General features: G+C 48.5%; 1 protein-coding gene across 6 annotated transcripts in view; it reads left to right on the plus strand.

Annotated features, from left to right (window-relative positions):
- The window catches only part of ZNF592 (zinc finger protein 592), a 59230-nt gene that overhangs the window by 5108 nt on the left and 33458 nt on the right, over positions 1 to 20664 (plus strand). For 4 of the 6 annotated variants that reach the window (XM_086711642.1, XM_086711643.1, XM_086711644.1 and 1 more), the window contains exon 2: positions 12530 to 12613. The exons of 1 other annotated variant lie outside the window; for it this stretch is intronic. The gene's annotated coding sequence lies outside the window, so the exon portion shown is untranslated. Of the gene's footprint in view, positions 1 to 7573; positions 7678 to 12529; positions 12614 to 20664 lie in introns of all 6 variants that reach the window. One more of the 6 variants, XM_086711640.1, reaches the window with a different exon arrangement.

Consider the following 20664-nt stretch of genomic DNA (forward strand, 5'->3'; position numbering starts at 1 on the left):
TTAACACATTCCAGGGGACGAGAAGGCTGATGTTGTCTATGCTGGTGATTGATTGTGGAGAGACTGCCACAATATTGAGTGAGAGAAAGGAGTACCTCTGCTGAACAGATTAACTCCAGGCCTCCAGTCAGCATGTGGGGATGGGGGGTTCAGGTCTGTATAACTTGGTTACCTCTCTTTGTGAGGGCTCTACCGTGATTGGAGGGCGCCCTCCCCACCTGCCCCAGGAAAATGCTCTGAGAAGTCCAGAGGTGGCGTTAAGGGCCTTGGGCACAACTAAATCTCCAGGCTTCTCCAGAGAATCAAGACCTACCACCCTCTAGTTTGCCTCAGAATGGACCCCCCTCCTGTCCGCAGAGCAGAGTTTACTGTGAGATCTCCTTCCCTCTGAGTGGTGTGGGGTCTGGCGGTTTTTTACTTTTGTTTCTAGTTTTGCCTGTCACTTGAATTTTCTACAGATTTACAGATCATCTTTACAAAAACAAATAATCAGTGAGTCTATTTTCATTTGGGAGATAAACGTTGAAGGCCCTAAAGCAAAAACTCACACTCCCCGGGGCTGTGTCCCTCCAAGCCCCCCCTCCCCGCTCACGTCGGGGCAGGTGCCTCTGTTAGAGGGGAGGTGAACTGGGCTGGGACCTCTGACTGGGAGGGGCCCTGAGCCCTGAGGGCCAGGGCTGCGCCATCTGGGAGGAGTGATTGGGGGGTGACTTGGCTGGGTGTTTTCTTCAGGAGGGCTTTTATTTTCTTATTTTTATTTTTTATTTTTTTGGAGGTGAAAGCAGAGTTTATTGAAGACAGAGCACAATTAACAGACGGAGTGAGTGTCCAGGAGATTCGGAAAGGAAAGGAGGGAATCCCCTCTTCAGGAATGCTTTTAAAGAAATCACTCCTCCGGGTGCGGCCCCCAGGCCTTCTTCCGTGGTCCACAGGCTCAGTCTCCCGCATGTCTACATGGGGGGGGGGGGATGCTCGAGGCCTTGGTGTTACGACCGGGGCCGGAGGGGGGGCGGGTCATGGAACTGTAAAGACAGGGGTTCCCATGTGTGAGCCTCACGTGCATTCCTAGGATTTCCCTGCTTCTGGGCGGTCAGGTCATTCTGGGTGTGACGTGGGGGAGGGGTGGCTTCTTCTTCCTCATTTTCATCCAGCCTTTGGGCATAGGAGCATCTTACCGACGCTGCCCTTGGCAGGTTGGAGTTGAACGTGAGCTGGTGGAGTGGGTTCTGGCTCCACCTGTGTTCCCCGGCTTGCTGCGGTTTACAGCGTTCTCCTGCTCCCTGCCAATTCACCTGCTAAAGTTGAAGTTGTTTCTTAGCAAGCCAAAGGGCAGAGTGAGACCCGAGAGAGGTTTTGAAGGCAGGTGTCCATTGTAACTGCAGGCCTCTCAGGGTTATTCCAGGGCCTGAGAACACGTCTGAGGCAGAGGTTTGGCATTTTCAGAGGAGACGGGAGCCCAGGGGTGGGCAGTGAGCAGCTGTTCAGATGCTTCTGGGGCTTGGCCCAGTCGAGGCTCTCGTCTGCATGGGCAGGGGCTGCTCTCTGCCTTGTTACACAGACTCTGCAGACCTGAGCTGAACCGGCCGAGTTGTAAAAACCACTTCACTGTCTGAGACTTCATTAAGGCTATAAATCTTCAGGCCCTTAAAAATATTAGATGTGTGATTAATTCTACCATTATTCTTAATTAGAATGTTTACTTGTATTTAAAATCCTGTGGAGTCTTTCTGCAACTGGGCCATCATCGATCAGTAATCTCCAGTTGCTTATGAAAGGCCTACCCTGGGTCCAACCCGGAGCTGGGCGCCCTGTGGCACATAAAAGACTCATGTGAGATGAACTTTGCCCTCAAGGAGTTCCCCCACTGAAAGCAATTAGAGAACACTTTGCTTCCAGACCAGACGTGTCTTAAGGGGGCTTTTCTTTCTGAGGGTGGTGGTTACTTTCACACAGGCCACCCCTCTGAGATGGCTGGGGTTACCTCTGGGGAACATTCTCTGGCACCCAAAATGGATTGGATGGCCCTCTGGGAGGAGGGAGGTGGCGGCGATGATGTAGTCTCATCTTTCATTTCTTCCCTTGTCTCCCTTTGCTGCTTCTCCAAGCACCTGAACCCTTCAGGAGAAGGTAGCCAGCTACCCACAAAATATGCACCCAGTGCTGTCGTCCCATCATTACAGCCCCAGGCCTCCGAGTCTAAGGCTTTTGCATTTCCACTTGGACTCCCCTTTTAAAATATTTACACCCCCCTGGGAGAGGTCAGACTCTTAGCAGTTCATCACCAAATAGTAGCTTTAATTACCAAGAATTAATTAAGTCAACTGAGAGAAAGACTGGGACCCAGGCAGGCACTTGGGGGCAAGAGTGTCCGAAGGGACAGACTCCCACATGGCAGGAGAGCAGCGAGGGCAGCACCGGAAACTTCCATGCACATGAGTTGCCGCGCGCAGGTCCCGCTAACTATGGGGTCACCCCGGTCGTCCTGCTGCCTGGGGCCGAGGGGGCAGCATGGGCACAGTCCTAGCCCTGGGCCAGGGGGGCCTTGAGGCAGATGTGGACTTTGGGCCGAGTCTTAAAGGGTTGGGAAGATTGTTTTTTCCTTCATTTAAAAAATAATACAATACTCACTGGAAAATTTTGGAACGTTCAAGGGGAGAACAAATCTGCCATAATTTCATTCCTCGTGATAGATGGCTGAAATGAGAGGTAGCCGGGGAGGGGGGGGGTAATTCTTTTCCAGTGTAAGTCAGAGTGTGTTTCCTCTTCCCACGTCCTCCCGAAACCTTCCTTCTAAGCGCAAGAGTCAGCCCTTGCCGTGGGCCCTCCGTGGTCTGCCTCCTCCCCCGTCTCCTCTGGCTCCCTCTACTCTGGTGTGGGCTCCTTGCCTGCGCCAGACACTTTCCTGCTTCAGGGCCTTTCCACCTGCTCTTCTGTCTGCCCCAAACCTCTTCTCCCCACTGTTCACCTGGCTTGCTCTCTCACTTTTTTCAGAATTGAAAAAGCAGTTACTCCGATTTCTGATTTCAGTTGAGGAGCTCCTGTTGAGGAAGGTTGTAGGACTCCTTGACATCATGCATCTGCCTGTCAGTGTCTGTGTGTCTCCATCCTGTGGAATGTCAGCACCTCATGGGCAGGGACCTGGCACATCGCAGGTGCACAGTTACTGTTACGGAATGAGTACATGTGCATGCGTGAGCCCAGTGTGTGTGTGTGTGTGTGTGTGTGTGTGTGTGTGTTGTGTGTGTGTGTTGTGGAAATGGAGCGGGAAAGGACGGGCGTGGATGGTGTGGAGAGTGGGGATGCTCTCGGCGGGGACGTTGATTAGAGACTTGATTCAGGTTGATTGGTCTCTGTAATCTTCTCTCTTACTGCTGCGTTGAAGGGGAAGGCCGTGATTTGGTGGTTTGAGGCAGGTGCAGAAGCACCTGGTGAAATATAAAGTCAGTCGACTTGGCCTCGGCCTAGCATGTGAACGTTGTCAAAAGCCTGGCCCGAGGCTGGAGCTGTGGTAGGCTAGAGGAAACCACGTGAGGCTGTTGAGAAAAGTGAGTGACCTGAGGAAAGTGGTGTTTGGGGAAGACTGGTCTTCGGGAGACACGCGGGACGACCGTTGGGAGAGTCTGAGGGGGTGAGGAAAGAGGCGACAAGTGTAAGGGTAAGGATGTGGAGCAGATGACCTCAGGGAGACGTGGCCATGGCAGGATGCTCCCCAGCTTCTGTGTGGCTGCCCTGACAAGGGCGTCCAGCACTCCCGACTTGGTAGAGCTCAAAGTATTGTCCGTGGCTTCAGATGAGTTTTGGAAGCAGATGGGTGTAAGTAGGAGAAAGGGGAAGGGAAGGGACCTCCTTAGGTTCAGGAGGTCGATGGGCCTGGTGGTGTGAGGTCGTATCCTGCACCGGGCCTGCGCTCAGAGGCTGTGACCCGGGACTGGAGCCTTTCTTCTCTTCCTGCTCTGCTGTCTGAGAGCGGCTGTCCGTACTCCTGGCTTTTCTTCCGAAACTACACACATACCAGAGGAGTATCTGAAATCCATTTGTTCGATCACCTTCTTTCAAGTTCATTTTCTGTCTCCATAGTTTTATCTGTTTCTCAAAACAAATTGTCTTTGACTCACAAACCCATTTGGATTGAATTAATTGACTGGAAATACTTATTTCTAAATGGTTTCTGTTTCATTAGGCCTCCAGCCTGTTTTTAAAAAGGCTTTTGCCAAGATGAGATCAGTGGAGAAGTGATTTTGGTATCATCAGCTTCTCTGTGATCTTTTGGTACAAGTTATGTTTTGAGATTGGCGTTTCTGATGTGTTCATTCCTAGAATAAGTATTTGAGTGTGCCTGCTATGTGCCAGGCTCTATCTTAGGCCCTGGGAAACAAACAAAAATCTTACCTTCATGGGGCTCATATTCTAGTGTGTGTAAACAAGTAGCAAGTAAAAATAAAGATAACAAGTAAAAATAAAGTATGAGAGAGGGTGAAAAGTCTTATGGAGAAAAACAAAGCAGGGATGGCGGTTTAGGTGTGGAGGCAGATTTTCTGTTTTAAATACAGAAGTCAGGGACGTCTCACTGATAAAAAGACACCTGACTAGAGATCTGCAGGAGTGGGAGAGAGGACCATGCAGAGATATCTGAGGGAAGAGCAAGCAGGGTAGAGAGAAGAACAAGAGACAAAGTCCTTGAAGCCCCAGAAAGCTTGAGGGGTTTCAGGATGCGTAGCAAGGAGGGCAGGGTGGCTGGGGCCGGAGTGAGGTGGGGAAAGTATGGGAGAGGAGGCCTGAGTGGTCCTACTGGGCTTGTAAATCCTACTGGTGACCCGAATGAGATGGGAGGCCTGGAGTAGCTGTGCAGAGCCACGGTGGACTCCCCCTTCTTTCTGGAAGCGTCACCCTCGCTGCCAGTATTGAGGCCGGGGGGCTTCTGCAGTGGCTCGTGGCTAAGAGTGGGTGTTGGGGGTCTGAATCATCTGGAAGCCTCTCTCGGGCCAGCTTCTAGTCCATCTAGGACTCTGGGGTCACCTGGAGCACATGTGCCATTTCTAGGACTCATGTGAGGCCGATGCCATTGTTCTGTAACCACCAGGTAACTGTCACAGCTTCAGGTTCCTGGGCTCACTCCACTGCTAGTAGTCCATTTCCAGGTAGGCCCAGAAGTCTGGACCATGCTTTGGTCCACAGACCATGGTTCTCAGCCCCAGAAACACCTGTCACCCTGTGGTTGTTTTAAAAAATGCCTGGCCCCGTCCCTAAAGCTTCTGATTGAATTGGCCTGATGTGGGCTTTAGTATTAGCAGTGCGCCCAATGTGCATCCAGGCCCAGAATCACTCCTTTAAGGATATTTAAATAAGCCTTGTCCCTGGCACTTGATGGAGACATTGGAACGGGTAACTGTGAGTGAGAGACTCGAGCCCCTCTAGGACGGAGGGCCGGTCCCCTTGCCAGGAACAACAAAAATCTTTCACAGTAATAAAAACTCCTCGGTTTATGTACTTTATCTCATTTCATTACCTTACCTCTCTGGCCTCGGTTTCCTTGCTTGTAGAGTCAGTGGCTTAAATTTAATGGTTTTCTGGAGTCTCTCTGGCTCTGGCAGTTCCTAATCTTTCAGGTGTTGGACGACCCTCTAATGAGAACGATGTTCTAGGACACTGTTTTCTGTTCCGGGTCTTACAACACCCTCAGGTGCGCCATAATTACGGCAAGGGTCGTAGCGAATGTCTCGATGGCAGATTGAAGGGAGACGTGCGCCATCTCCAGTGGCACCCTGGGAAGAGAGGGTGATGGAAAATTTATTTATTTATTTATTTATTTATTAAAAATTTTTTTTTTCAACGTTTATTTATTTTTGGGACAGAGAGAGACAGAGCATGAACGGGGGAGGGGCAGAGAGAGAGGGAGACACAGAATCGGAAACAGGCTCCAGGCTCGGAGCCATCAGCCCAGAGCCTGACGCGGGGCTCGAACTCACGGACCGCGAGACCGTGACCTGGCTGAAGTCGGACGCTTAACCGACTGCGCCACCCAGGCGCCCCGGGTGATGGAAAATTTAAATGTGAAGTCTGACCTCCCAGTTCAGAGTTCCTGGTGGAAGGACAGCTTGGTCCTTGGGGGGCGGACGGGAGCCTGAGCGTTTTTCTTGGCTCTGCCACTCACTGGTGGGTTCCTTGTGAAGTGGGAATCATGGTTTATAAACTGTAAAGCTTCTGTAAATCCAAGGGTTGTAGGGTGACTGGGGTGGGGCGGAGGGGGCAGCCAGCCTGGATCAGTGAAGCCTGATGCTGAGGTTTGCTGGCCTCTCTCTGTAGCCAACTGTGTTCCTGGCTACAGGGGACAGTTTGAGTAACCTGACAGAACCCAGTGGCTGCAGGCTAAGGTTAACCTGGAGTGAATGACCGGGCACGTTGACGGGGGCGCCCCGGTCTCTGACCTTTGTCCTCATTGGGGTAGCACAGTGTTTGCTTCTCAGTTTACGTTTTGAACTGTGATGTTCCAATAAGAAAAAGAAAGTTCAGGGGGGAAAAAAGTTGTTTCCCTTCTGTAGAATTGAGACCATGCGTTTCCCTCCTTTCCCTTCTAAATTTTTCCATTAATATTGTCTCTATCTCTCTTTAGAATCCCAAGTAAATGCTAGCCTTTCAAAGTTAAGACAGAAATGAAGTCAAGCGAGGGAATGCAGAATTAAGAGTGCACGTGAGCAGAATTTGAAATGTGACTTTGCGTTCTGTCGTTTGTGGGCTCACAGAGCCGAGGGGCCAGTACCAGTTTCTCCCCACTGGCCGATTAAACCCACGTTTCAGGGTGTTGTGGCCGAGCGTGAAGGAGTTTCTAAAGTTCTGAGGTGGTTCTGATGCTCGGTGACCGTGATCACCGAGTTTTAAAAGAATGGGTTCTGCCAGCTTTTTGGTATCTTCTGTCATTCTTTCCCCCTGCCCAGTGCTTGCCCTTCCTGCTCCTCCCCACCTGTGACTGCCCCCCCCTCCCCCCCCCCCCCCCCCCCGTATCTGCTGCGGTCCCTCTGCCCACTCCTGGGCCCTCTTCCTCCGCTCCAGCAGGCCTCCTGAGCTGTGTGGAGGGGTAGCCGGCCTTCCCTTCCCTTGTCTCTGTCCCCTGTGTGTGCTTCCAAGCAGCCTGACATTTGGGGATCCAGCAGCCTGCTGGGGCACTCTGACGTTGTGGCATAATACTTAACAAACACATGCATTTGCTGTGTTGAAGGCAGTGTTGTAAGAACTTTACAGATGTTAACTCACTGAGTCCCTACAACAGTTTCCCGTTTTACATATGGGGAAACTGAGACACAGATGTGAGCAAACCTCCGTAGGTCAAATGGCTAGTGAGCGTGGCTGAGGTTGGAACCCGGGCAGAGTCTGTGCTCTGAACCACCACATCATGGCCGGGGAGGGCAGATGGTCTGGGGCCCGCAGAAGCTTTATCTTTGAGTATGGGGCTTTGAGTTTACGTTTGGAGAGTTTTCTCAGGGTCTGACCTAGACTTTTATTATTGCGATTAGTACCTTAACTTAGACGATTGCCATCAGGCCTATTAAAAAACATCTTCTTTTGTTTCTTTCCTTAGGTAGTGTTTGGAAACCATGTGCCTAGGCAGATGTTATGCCTTTCTCCATAGCTCCACACTCCTAGCAACGCTCACCACACCCTTGTTTTGAGAACCTCTCTGAGGTATGATGTCTAGGCTGACCTGAGCTGGCCTTGAAGAGAGACAAGTGACGTCTTTATGTTCCTCGGTGTCGTGTTTTGCTTTTTAAACTGTGGCCAGATATACGTAAAGACACTGACCATTTTAACCATTTTTCAGTGCACTGTTCGGTAGCCTCCAGTACGTTCACGATGGTACAGCCATCACCACCCTCCAGAATCTTTCATCATCCCAGAATGAAACCCTGTACCCATGAAACACTAACTCCCTGTCCTCTCTCCCCTCAACCCCTGGTACGCACTGGCGTACTTTCTGCCTTCATGACCTTGACTACTCCAGGGAGCCTGGATTCCTAGGCAAAATCATACACTATTTGTCCTTTTACGCCTGGCTGTTTTCACTTAGCATGATGTCCTCAGGGTTCATCCATGCTGTAGCATGTGTCAGAACTTTAAGCCTTTTTAAGGCTGAATAATATTCCATTGCCTGTTTATATCACATTTGGTTTATCCATTCATCTATTGATGGACACGGTTGCTTTCATTTTCTGGGTATTGTGAACAATGCTGCTGTGAACGTGGGTATAAAGATTACTCCTTGAGACCCTGCGTTCAGTTCTTTTGGGTATATACCCAGAGGTGGAGTTGATAAATCGCATGGTAATTCTATGTTTAATTTTCATTAGGAACCACCATATCGTTTTCCATAGTGGCTGCACCTTTTTTTGTTCCTACCGGCAACGCACAAGGGTTCTAACTTCTCCACGCCCTCGCCGACCCGTGTTCTTTCCTTCTTTTTTAAAATAATGGCCATCCTAGTGGGTGTGACATTGGTGGTTATCTAGCTGGACTCACAGGGTCCACTAGGCAAGGGTCTGGTCCTGAGAGGGCAAAAGTATACACACATAGAGACAATAACGGATAAACGTCCACGTGCTCCTCGCCCACGTCCAGGAGTTGTTTGTGGCAACTCTTGTTTCATTCATAAAAACCCTCCCTGCCCTTTCCTCCTGCTCTGTGTCATTTCGAGACAAATCCCAGATATCACATCATTCTGTCTGTAAATATTTTATTACGTGTCTTAAAAAGATAAGGAATTTTAATATTCCATTTTGTCTGGTGGTAGAAAGGCACACAGAGGTGTTTCTTTAGATACCTGTCCCTTTGGAATGTCAGGGGCACATACAGCAGGCACACCGTTGGGCACCCAGATGTCGGATCTGTTGCCATATTGCCTTGTTGGTAAAAAGCTGCCTTGGCTGGTGCCTCGCTTTCCTGAAGAAGGCTGACTGCCCTTGGTCTGAGGAGCCATGGTGAAAGAGCCCACCCGGTCTCTGTTTGTTTATTTATTAATGTTTTTATTTATTTTTGAGAGAGAGAATGAGCAGGGGAGGGGAGAGAGAAGGGGGAGAGAGGGGGAGACACAGCATCTGGAGCAGGCTCCAGGCTCTGAGCTGTCAGCACAGAGCCCGATGCGGGGCTGGAACCCATGAACTGTGAGATCATGACCTGGGCCGAAGTCGGCCGCTTAACCGACTGAGCCACCCAGGCGCCCCCACCTGGTCTCTGTTGAGAGGGGAAGGAGAGAAGAGGGAGGAAGAAGGGTGTGTGTGTGTGTGTGTGTGTGTGTGTGTGTGTGTGTGAGAGAGAGAGAGAGAGAGAGAGAAGGGAACCACAGAGATACCCCAAGAGTAATAGCATGTTCCTTGCTCCCACCTCCTCACCCCTGCTCCCCCCAAAAACCTTTTGGTTTTGGAATCTCTGGGACCTCACTTTGCTTGTGGTAGATGAGACCCAGAATATACACAGAGCCCCCAAACACGAGGGTGCCAGAAATGAGGAAAAAGTAATTCTGCGGAATGGCCACGTTTTCTTGGCTGGGCCCTTTTGTTCAGGGAGTGGAGGCTTGGTTCCCAACAGGTCTGAGGCTACCAGCTCTTTGTTTAATTTTGGGCGTCCCTACTACTAGGAGATGATGCTTTTACAAAACTCAGTGGGAGGGACTCCTTGAGGAGGAGGCCGTGTGATCAAGGAAGAGTCCTGTCCCTCTTGCTTCTTAGTCTCTGTTCTGTTCCTTTCTAACAAAATGCAGTGCCCAGTTAGTGCTGAGATCTGTTTGCAAGTAATGAAAGGGAAAGGGGGTGCAGGTTACAGAGTATCAGTTTTTGTCTCAGTTCTCAGCTCCGTTTAAACTTTGTTTTTGTCTATACCTAGTTTCCATTTCTATCATCTCAGTGAGCTGTCGGGTGCTGCCTAATCCCAACTCCTTCCAGTTTTATCCTCTCTTTTTATCTTAAAAAAAAAACAAAAACAAAACACAGTTTTTTTGAGATAAGATTCATATGCCATGCAATTCACCCATTTATTTATTTATGTATTAAAAAATTTTTTTTTAATGTTTCTATTTATTTTTGAGACAGAGACAGAGCATGAGCAGGGGAGGGGCAGAGAGAGAGGGAGACACAGAATCTGAAACCGGCTCCAGGCTCCGAGCTGTCAGCACAGAGCCCGACGCGGGGCTCGAACTCACACACCGCGAGATCATGACCTGAGCCGAAGTCGGATGCTCAACTGACTGAGCCACCCAGTCGCCGCATGCAATTCACCCATTTAAAGCACACAACTGAATGATTTTTAGTATATTCACAGAGCTGTATCTCCTTTTCTTAAGACTTAAGTCTACCCTGTGCCCTGCTCAGAGGTAGCCCTCCGTTTCTACTGATGTCACACTGTTTCCATCCTCAAGATGAGTGACCTTATTGTTGGGATGTTGGCCTGTAGACCCCTTCCACCGATCCAGCATTTTCACTTAATCAGCCATGTAGGAGCCCAGGATTCATGGCCACGTGCTACTCTGGGCAGACCCCTTCCCACTGGCAAGGCCCCACCGACCACTCAAGGTCTGTCTGTTTATGAAGGAATTTTAAAAAGTGAAACACAAATAACGTTGCAAACTTGCCAGCTGCTTGACTAGTAATAAACCTGCTTAGGATTCCATGGCTGTCCTTGAGCAATCTGAGTTCTGGATGGATGACCCTGTCAAATCATTCCCCCTTTCTAATGGTGGATTACCTTCCAGTAAACACACTGGAGCTTAAAAAGAGACAATGAAGACATGAGCAATTATGCAATGTGTCAGGTGGTGGGAAGGGCTTTGAAGAAAAAACAAGTAAAGGACAGAGATTGATGGTGTGACCGTGAGGGTGGGGACTGGGATGTTACATACACTGGTCACAGGAGGCTTCTGACAAAAGGACATTTGAGTGAAGACTGGATGGAAGTGAGCAGTGAGCCCCTCAAGATCTGAGGGGAAGGGCAGTCCTAGCAGAGGGAACAGTAGACTAAAAGGCTCTGAGCAGGGGTGTGTTTGAGGAACAGGGCAGAGGCCTGTGTGCGCCCGAGCCAACTGGGTGACAGAGACAGGTGTGGGAGATGGGGCACTTAGACCTTCCTGGCCACGGAGGCTGCGGTGATGGCCAGAGCTTGCTCTGTGTGAAATGGGACCATGTTGAAGGGGTTCAAGGACAGGAGGAGTGTGATCTGATGGGTGGTTTGTTTGTTTTTTTTTTTTTTGATGTTTATTTTTGAGAGAGAGTGCATGCGCCAGCAGGGGAGGGGCAGAGAGAGAGGGAGACAGAGGATCTGAAGCGGGCTCTGTGCTGACAGCAGTGAGCCTGATGTGGGGTTCGAACTCATGAACCCTGAGATCATGACCTGAGCTGAAGTCAGATGCTTCACTGACTGAGCCACCCAGGCGCCCCTGGTGGGTGTCTCTAGAGCAGCAATCTGGCTGCTGTGTTGGGAATGAGCACTGGAGGCGAGGGTAGCAGACTTTTGCGGGGACCCAGGAGGGAGAGGTGGTGACGGCTGGAGGCAGGAAACGGTTGCATTTGGAGATGTTTTGAAGGAACACTTGACGGGATTTGCTCTTGGATTGGTTGCAGGGTCTGGTGGTGAGAGGACTCACGGATGCCCAGCCTAAGCCACGGGAAATTGAGAGTTAGACTCTGGACATATTATCTTTGACATGCCTATCCAAGGAGAAACCCAAACCTTGAATTGAGGGGATATTGGTTTAATAATTTAGTGAGTGCCTGTTGGGGGGCTTATAAGACAGCGGAAGAGGGAATATTTACTGAAATAACTACAGCAAAAGTAAATTGTGCCCTCAAAGGAGTAAGGGACACAGAAGGGAGCCCAGGGGAGCTCACTGAGGTGACCCCACTCAAAGTCCCTCTCCCTTCCTTGCCTGTGGGAAAGCAGTGCCCTTGTTGGCCTTCCGTGGCACCCCCAGTTTCGTGGCGGCCGGGCTTTCCAGTGGGTCGTGTGTGGGGGCACTCAAGAGCAGGGTCTGGGCTTTCCCTTTGTGTCCTCAGTGCCAGGCACCATTCCTGGCATTGGGTCAATGTTTGGTGCGTGAACTTCTCCTTCTCTCCTCCCTCCCTCCCTCCCTCCCTCCCTCTCTTTCTCTCCCCTCCCTCCCTCCCTCCCTCCCTCCCTCCCTCCCTCCCTCCCTCCCTCCCTCCCTTCCTTCCTTCCTTCCTTCCTTCCTTCCTTCCTTCCTTCCTTCCTTCCTTCCTTCCTTCCTTCAGATTTTATTTTTAAGCAATCCGTACACCCAACCTGGGGCTCAGCTCACAGACCTGAGGTGGAGAGTCGCCTGCTCCACTGAGCCAGCTGGGCGCCCTGAGCTTTTCCTTTCGGAGCCCAGGTTGTCCACGTAAAGATGAAGAGGGTGGACGAGGCCAGGGCGCTGGAGTCAACCGGGAGGCTTCACAAACACGCGGGGATCCCTCCCAGACTTGCTGAGTCGCAGTCTCCTAGTGGGAGCCTGGGACTCTGTGTTAAAGTCACTCCCCATGTTATTCTTTTGCAGTCAGTCCAGGAGCAATCTGCAGACGTGTATTTGGAAGCCACTGGACCAGATCATTTCTGAGGTCCCCTTCAGCTCTAACATCCTGTGAGTCCTGTTAGAATGTTTGCGATATGACTCTCTCCCTGGGAAGTGGGAGTTTTGCTTGGGCGGAAGGGCCTGGAGGGGGAGGGGAAGCTGCCTCGGGGCAGGGCCAGTGGGGTTTGGGGAGGCACTGAGGACCTGTCCTGGGCCGGAGTGAGCAGTGACAGCTTGCTTGTCCCTGCGGACCAGCTGCGTTGGGGTCTCAGAAATAGAGGTGAAGGACATGACCCTAGCTCTGGAGAGGCTTACAGACTGATGAGTAAACCCAGGACCCCATACCGCTGCGGGAAGTGCCGCCATGGTGGAAGGGGGGTGGAGGAGGAGGAGGAGGAGGGCAGAGGCCTGGAGTCACAGCTCTCAGAGGAGGCGGGCAGAGGAGGGGCTCCTGGGGCAGAGTAGTGCTCAGGCACTGTCTGGGGCCAGTGCGGTGGGCCATCAGGTATTCTATCGTCGGGAGGGAGTCTGCGAGAACCACCCTGGGAAGTGGCTGGAGAGGTGGGCGCAGACTGGATGGGAGTGGGCTCTCCCTCTGGGCGGAGGCTTGGAGCTCTCTCCTGCAGGTGACCGGCACTGTGAGCAGGACGTCTCTGTGATCAGATAGATGTTTCACAGCAACCGCTGTGGTGGAGTGTGCATTGAAGGGGACTAAGACCAGATGAAGAAGAAGACAAGTGAAAAGCTTTGCCATTTCGCCTGGGTCCACCGTCCGCTGGCACCTGCTTTCTTTTACTGCTGAGCATCTCTTTGGGCTGTGCTTTGCCGATGATTCAAATACCAGGTGTCTCGTGAAATGAGACACTGGCTGCTGACTGACTCAGAACATCTGTGCCTTGGGATCGCTGAGACCCCTGTTCGGGAGGGCAGTGACAGGTCTATGGTAGAGAGTCACTGGTCCACTTTAGGAGCTAAGTTTTGTGTAGAAATCCAATAGTTGTAGGGGACTCAGAGATCCTTCGAGTTAGTTTATTTTACATCATAAACTGAAGCCTGCCTGAGATCTCCTCCTGGGTGACTGTGACGGGATAGGGGTGAAAGCCCTTCTCATGCTTCCCAGTTTGTTCCTCTTTTAGCTCTCCTGTTCCTGGCCTGGGGCTTCATTCTGGGTCCAGGAACGTGGGACCTTTCCCAGCTCATTAGATTTCACTGAGTTCCCTTCTCTACCTCCCATGGGCTCAGTGTCTTTCTCTCATCACCGTTTCACCTGAGTCCAGACTAAAGCTTCTGACAACCCCAGGAGCGGCAGCTTGCTCGCTCGCTCGCTCCCTCGTTCTCTTTCCCCTTGCCCAGCTTCCTTTCCTGCGACAGAACTTCCCCCGTCTGGCAACCAGCTCAGGTACCTCCTGGTCTCAGCCTGTCCTGAGTAAGCGTGGGCGCACGCACTTTCTCTGTGCATCAGACAGCTTGGATTAGTCTCTGCTCCGTTTCCTCTGGAATACTCCTTCTGAAGTAGAAAGCTGAGGGTAACTTCCACTTACCCCTTTGTAAACTCTAAACCATTATAACAGTGATTGAACACAAATTATATCAGCGTGTAAGCCACATTCAGTCATGTGGGAGCAGGATAAAGAGTTTACCCACAGGTTGGGAAACATACACACATCCGTCCCTCTAGACATCATCCGACAAGCGGTGGCAAATTCGAGGAAACGGAATTTGTGGTTCCCAGTCCAATGTTCCTTGAATCTTGCTGCCTTTAACTTTCATTGTATAAATCTGGAACATGTTATTTGCTTCCTTGGCTCATTAAACAATATACTGACTAGAGATCCAATTTTTCTTTTCTTTTTTTTTTTTAAGTTTGTTTATTTTGAGAGAGACAGAGAAAGAGAGAGAGAGAGAGAGAGAGAGAGAGAGAGTGTGTGTGTGTGTGTGTGTGTGTGTGTGTGTGTCAGTAGGGGAGGGGCAGAGAGAGAGGGAGAGAGAGAATCCCATGCAGGGCTCCTCTCTGTCAGCACAGATCTCACGAAGTGTGAGATCATGATCTGAGCCGAAACCAAGAGTTGGAGGCCCAACCGACTGAGCCACACAGGTGTCCCGAGATCCAATTTTTCGTAATGCTTTTGGAGTGCCTCTGCCCCCTGGGTGTCCTGTTTCTGAACTTTTATTAATCTACCATTACTGAACTTAGTGTTGTTAAAAGAAACAGATGACCAAGTTTAATGTTAATTTGAAATTCAAAAGTGTTGGTGCTGAGGGAAAGGAAGCTCATAGGTTTAGTGACAATCCCTTCTTCTTAGTTCCTCAGAGCCTTTTCTTTTTTAATTTCTAGATCCAAATAAGTATGGATGTTACTACATTTATATATTTTACCTATAACAACTTCAGTATGTTTCTGACTAGTGGGCAAAGTTATTTCTTGTCTGTCTATATCTTTTATTTCAAACTTCAGAATGCTTCTCTCTTCTCTCTAGTATTTTATTTGTGAAAGAGAGAGAGGGCACAAGTGAGTGAAGGGCAGAGAGAGAGAGAGAGAGAGAAGTGGGGCTCCCCCGAAGTGGGGCTCGAACTCATGAACTGTGAGATCATGACCTGAGCGGAAAAAAGATGCTTAACTGACTGAGCCACCCAGGTGCCCCTCTCCTCTGTAGTATCTTAAGGTTTGATGAACAAATCTGTATGTGACTTCTCCTCCCCCTTCCCCCAAACCTTTGTCTCTCCAGAATTAAAGAGTTCTATCTGTAAGCTCTTACTAGAAGGCTCTTCTATCTACTTGATAACTTCGTTCTTGTTTATTAGGACCTTTTCCGACTCTGGTATGCCTTTCTTAAGAAAGGGAACCACAACTGAACAGCACATGTAGCTGTGGACACCGGGCGGTTCTGAAAAAGTGCAAGATCACAAGTTGTGTGTTGTTCCCAGTATTCTTTCTAATAAAGCCCCATGTTTTCTGGGCATTTGGTGAGAAAACATGCAACGTGGTGTCTTCAGGGAATAGTCTGAGCTGATGGCCAAGCCTCTTTATTGAACTGCTTAGCTTAGAACCCATTATTCTAAAAGTGTCATTAAGGTTGCATTTTCCTAAATGTCCCTTCACCAAATTGGCCTCCAGTGATGCTCCTTTGCCATAATTTCACCCATTCATACAGCCTCCTGAGAACTTGTTGTCTTTTAATTTTGATTTTGATTTCTGGAACAGTTTTAAGGCTATTTACAATCTTGAAGGTTTCACTTTATTGCTTCACAATATATTTATTGAGTACCTAATGGAGAATGCAGTGATTAATGAGACAGGCCTCTTCCCTCCTGAAGCTTATAGCCTAATATTCTGCTAGATCATTGGTTCCCAAAGCATTTTGAATATGAGACCTCCTTTTTATTTCTTTTAAGTTTATTTATTTATTTTGAGAGAGGGAGAGAGACAGAGCACAGGGAGAGAGAGAATCCTAAGCAGGCTCCACACCATCAGTACAGAGCCTGATGCTGGGGCTTGAACTCACAAACTGTGAGATCATGATCTGAGCTGAAATCAAGACTTGGATGCTTAACTGAGCCATCCAGGTGCCCTAAGACCTCGTTTAGAAATTTTTAAAAATGTTTATTTATTTATTTATTTTGAGAGAGAGAGAGAGAGAGTGAGAGTGGGGGGGGGGAGCGGGCATGAGCAGGGGAGGGTCAGAGGGAAAGGAGAGAGAGAGAGAATCCCAAGCACACTTTGCTATCAGCGCAGAGCCTGATGGAGGGCTCGATCCCATGAACTGTGAGCTCATGACCTGAACTGGAATCAAGAGTTGCATGCTTAACTGACTGAGCTCCCCAGGCGCTGCACTGAGATGTCCTTTTTCTTTTTCTTCTTCTTTTTTTCATGAAATTTATTGTCAAATTGGTTCCCATACAACACCCAGTGCTCATCCCAACAGGTACCTTCCTCAATGGCCATCACCCACTTTCCCCTCCCTCCCACCCCCTACCGACCCTCAGTTTATTCTCAGTTTTTAAGAGTCTCTTATGGTTTGCCTCCTTCCCTCTCTGTAACTTTTTCTTTCCCCCTTCCCCTCCCCGCTGGTCCTCTGCTGAGTTTTTCAGAATCCACGTATGAGTGAAAACATATGGTGTCTGTCTTTCTCTGCCTGACTTATTTCACTCAGCATAATACCTTCCAGTTCCATCCACATTGCTGCAAATAGCCAGATTTCATTTCTTTCTCATTGCCACATAGTATTCCATTGTGTATATAAACCACAATTTCTTTATCCACTCGTCAGTTGATGGACATCTAGGATCCTTCTGTAATTTGGCTATTGTTGAAAGTGCTGCTATAAACACTAGGGTACAAGTGCCCCTGTGCATCAGCACTCCTGTATCCCTTGGGTAAATTCCTAGCAGTGCTACTGCTGGGTCATAGGGTAGGTCTATTTTTAATTTGAGACCTCCTTTTTAAATTAATTTTTTCAGGGCTCCTTGGTGGCTTAATTCAGCATCTGATTCTTGATTTTGGCTCATGGTTCATGAGATCAAGGCCCATGTTGAGCTCTGTGCTGATAGTGTGGAGCCTGCTTGGGATTCTCTCTCTCTCTCTCTCTCTCTCTCTCTCTCTCAAAATAAATAAATGAAGTTAAAAAAAATTAATTTTTTACAGACCCTCATTCAGTAGTGGTGTTTATTTTATTTTATTTTATTTTATTTTATTTTATTTTATTTTTTTATGTTTATTTTTGAGAAAGAGAGAGAGAGACAGAGTGTGAGCGGGGGAGGGCAGAGAGAGAGAGGGAGGCACGGAATCTGAAGCAGACTCCAGGCTCTGAGCTGTCAGCACAGAGCTTAATGTGAGGCTCAAACCCATGAACCACAAGATCATGATTTGAGCTGAAGTTGGATGCTTAACAGACTGAGCCACCCAGGCGATCCGTAGTGGTGTTTTTAATGGGTGGTCATTGGGACTACCTATGGGTTGGGATCTACCATTCTAGGTAATTTATGAAAGCGTTAAGCTTGTCTTGAACTGGTCAGTGGGTTAGAAACTCCACTGTTCATGGTTCCTCATAAATGACAATCACAAACACAGCACACACGCATACAACATTCATTCACCCAAGTTCTATGGCATTCAGTTTCTAAAATTGTTTTTGGTGAAATATGGCGTTTAAAGTCTATAGGGGTTCTGCCTACTAGTTCTGCCATAATCATATTGTTTACATCCCCTCAAAGAATTCTAATAGGCTGATCAGGCCTCCTGAGGCCCTTCCAGAGTTAAGGTGTTCCCCCTGTCATCCACCGACATATTTAAGTGTTTGATGAAATTTCTTGGTCAAGTAGTAGACCCTATAATAAAAAAAAAAATGGGGATTTATATTTACTTTCCTGAGGAGAAAGTTCTTTAGAGAGGACATAGTGTCAGTCTGACAGTCCTGGACTTGCTCTTTACCCGCACGGGATTGCACATAATGTCGCACGGTTAGCCTAGGCCACAGAGAACTGGTGGGCTCACCACGCCTGGCGTTAGCCCGTCCAGATGCTGCGCAGTGAGCCCAGCCGGTGCTCTCTGGGCTGCGCCAGGTGTCTGGGCTGGTGTTGGTGGACACGGGGCAGAGGCCATAACCAGGCTCCGGTCCCAAAGGCTGTCCCCCGGCAGAGCAGGTCTGAGGTTTGCGCCTCCCAGCCCGCGATGGGCTGCAGACGCCAGCACGCTGATGCTTTACATCTTGACCGCGCTTTTTATTTTAATTAAGTTGTTTCACCAATTTTCTAGCTGGCAGTCCCCTGCTGAGTCATGCCAGATGTGCTTCGAGAATTTTATATTAGTGATTTTTGGAGTCCTCTGTAAGAAGCTTCTCAAGTGTTTTGGCCTCCCTAATTTCTTCTTCTTTATTTTTTATCTTTCCTTTAAAATTTTTTTAATGTTTACTTATTTTTGAGACAGAGGGAGACAGAGCATGAGCGAGGGAGGGGAAGAGAGAGAGGGGAACACAGAACCTAAAGCAGGCTCCAGGCTCTGAGCTGTCAGCACAGAGCCCAACGCGGGGCTCGAGCTCACAAACTGCGAGATCATGACCTGAGCCGAAGTCAGACGTTCAACTGACTGAGCCACCCAGGCGCCCCTATTTTTTATTTTTGCTTAGAGTGCATGTGTGAGTGGGGAGAGGGAGGGAGAGGGAATCTCAAACAGGCCCCACACTCAGCGCAGAGCCCCACACGGGGCTCAGTCCCACGACCCTGGGATCATGACCTGAGACGAAGTCAAGAGCTGGGCGGTCAGCCTACTGAGCCACCCAGGTGTCCCTTTTCTTCTTTTTATATTAAAAAATATAATTTAATGAAACTACATAAGCAGTACAACATGAAATAGTTTGAATAAATAATTTGAAAATGCAGATAAACGAAAGAAAAGAATCTCATCATCTATTGAGATACTTTTAAGATTTTAGAGTGTTTCTCTAGCCCTTTTCATAAAAACTGTACGTTAAAATTTTTTGTTTTAAGTAGAGATTGTACCATGTATACACTACAGCGTCCTCCTGCCTCCACGTTGTATCAGGAGCATTTCTAATAGACATAAATATTGTCTTATGATGTCTAGTATTTAATTGTGTTAATATACCATAATTTATTGAACCAGCTTTCTATTGTTGGAACTTTGGTTGTGTCTCATTTTTTGTCATGAAATACATTTGTCATGGGGCGCCTGGGTGGCGCAGTCGGTTAAGCGTCCGGCTTCAGCCAGGTCACGATCTCGCAGTCCGTGAGTTCGAGCCCCGCGTCAGGCTCTGGGCCGATGGCTCGGAGCCTGGAGCCTGTTTCCGATTCTGTGTCTCCCTCTCTCTCTGCCCCTCCCCTGTTCATGCTCTGTCTCTCTCTGTCCCAAAAATAAATAAAAACGTTGGAAAAAAAAAATTTAAAAAAAAAGAAATACTTTTGTTATAAAAAATTCTGCAATGATTATCTTTGCGACATGCAAATGTCACATTTCTGGGAGTAGAACTATTTTTTTTTTAATTTTTAAAAATATTTATTTTTGACAGAGAGAGAGAGAGAGAGACAGAGCATGAGCAGGGGAGGGGCAGAGAGAGGGAGACACAGAATCTGAAGCAGGCTCCAGGCTCCAGGCCCGACGCGGGGCTCGAACTCACAAACCGCGAGATAATGACCTGAGCCGAAGTCGGACACTCATCTGAGCCACCCAGGCGCCCCTGGGAGTGGAACTATTGAGCCGTATGTAGGCATCGCTAACTTGCTGCTAAGACAAATTGTATCAATTTATACTTCCTTCAAAATGCCTCTTTTGCTACATCTCTGCCAATATTGGGAATTATTATTTTTTAAAACTTGGGTCAATTTGGTAAGCCAAAATGGCTTCTCATTATTTTAATTTGTATTCCTCTAATTTCTTGGGAGGTAGCAGCTTTTTTTTATGGAATAGCTGTCCACTTGTGTTTTTCTTCATTATGTGCTCGCCACCTTTGCTCATTTTCTAAGTGGGCTGCTTATCTCTTACTGCTTCGTAAGAGCCTTTTCGGTAGTAAAGACATTAATGATGGTAACTGTTGTGTTGCACATATTCCTGCTGGTTTGTTGTTTGTCTTTGAACCTTGTGCTGGCAGGTTTTTGACGAGTAGAACTTTTTGTTGGTAGTCTTTTTCTTCCTTTGCTTTTATAATAGGTTACATTTTGATTAGTTTCTATATTCTACTTATAAGCAATGTGATGCTTACTTTAGAGCAAGGTTTAGAGAAGTGGAAACAGGTAACCCTTATTCACCGTTACTGATTGCTGCTGGTTTTGGTTTCCCTACTACAAGTAAATAGAAAACAGGACTTGATCTTTGGCTTTTAAAAGTGTCAGCTTTGGTGTTTAAGGTCCAGAGGTTATAAAGGTTTTTCCTGCTTCTACTGTCGAGCAGCCACCCCATTTCCCTGCAAAAGTTACCTCACCTTCCCCCTGACCGATCTCAGCCTGTCTCTGAGATTCCCCGATGTGGAGGACCTGGCTTTCTTCTGATGTAATCTCTCTCTGCTTTAAGCTCCTGTGACCTCACGTTATCCTCACACACACCACCAACCACTTCCTTTCCTCCCTCATGTGCTGGTCTCAGCTCCGTAAAAAGACTGGTCTATTCTGCC

Source organism: Puma concolor, chromosome B3 (genome assembly GCF_028749965.1).
Source record: "Puma concolor isolate L17-30 chromosome B3, mPumCon1.1.hap2, whole genome shotgun sequence".
In the NCBI taxonomy this organism is placed as follows: Eukaryota; Metazoa; Chordata; class Mammalia; order Carnivora; family Felidae; genus Puma; species Puma concolor.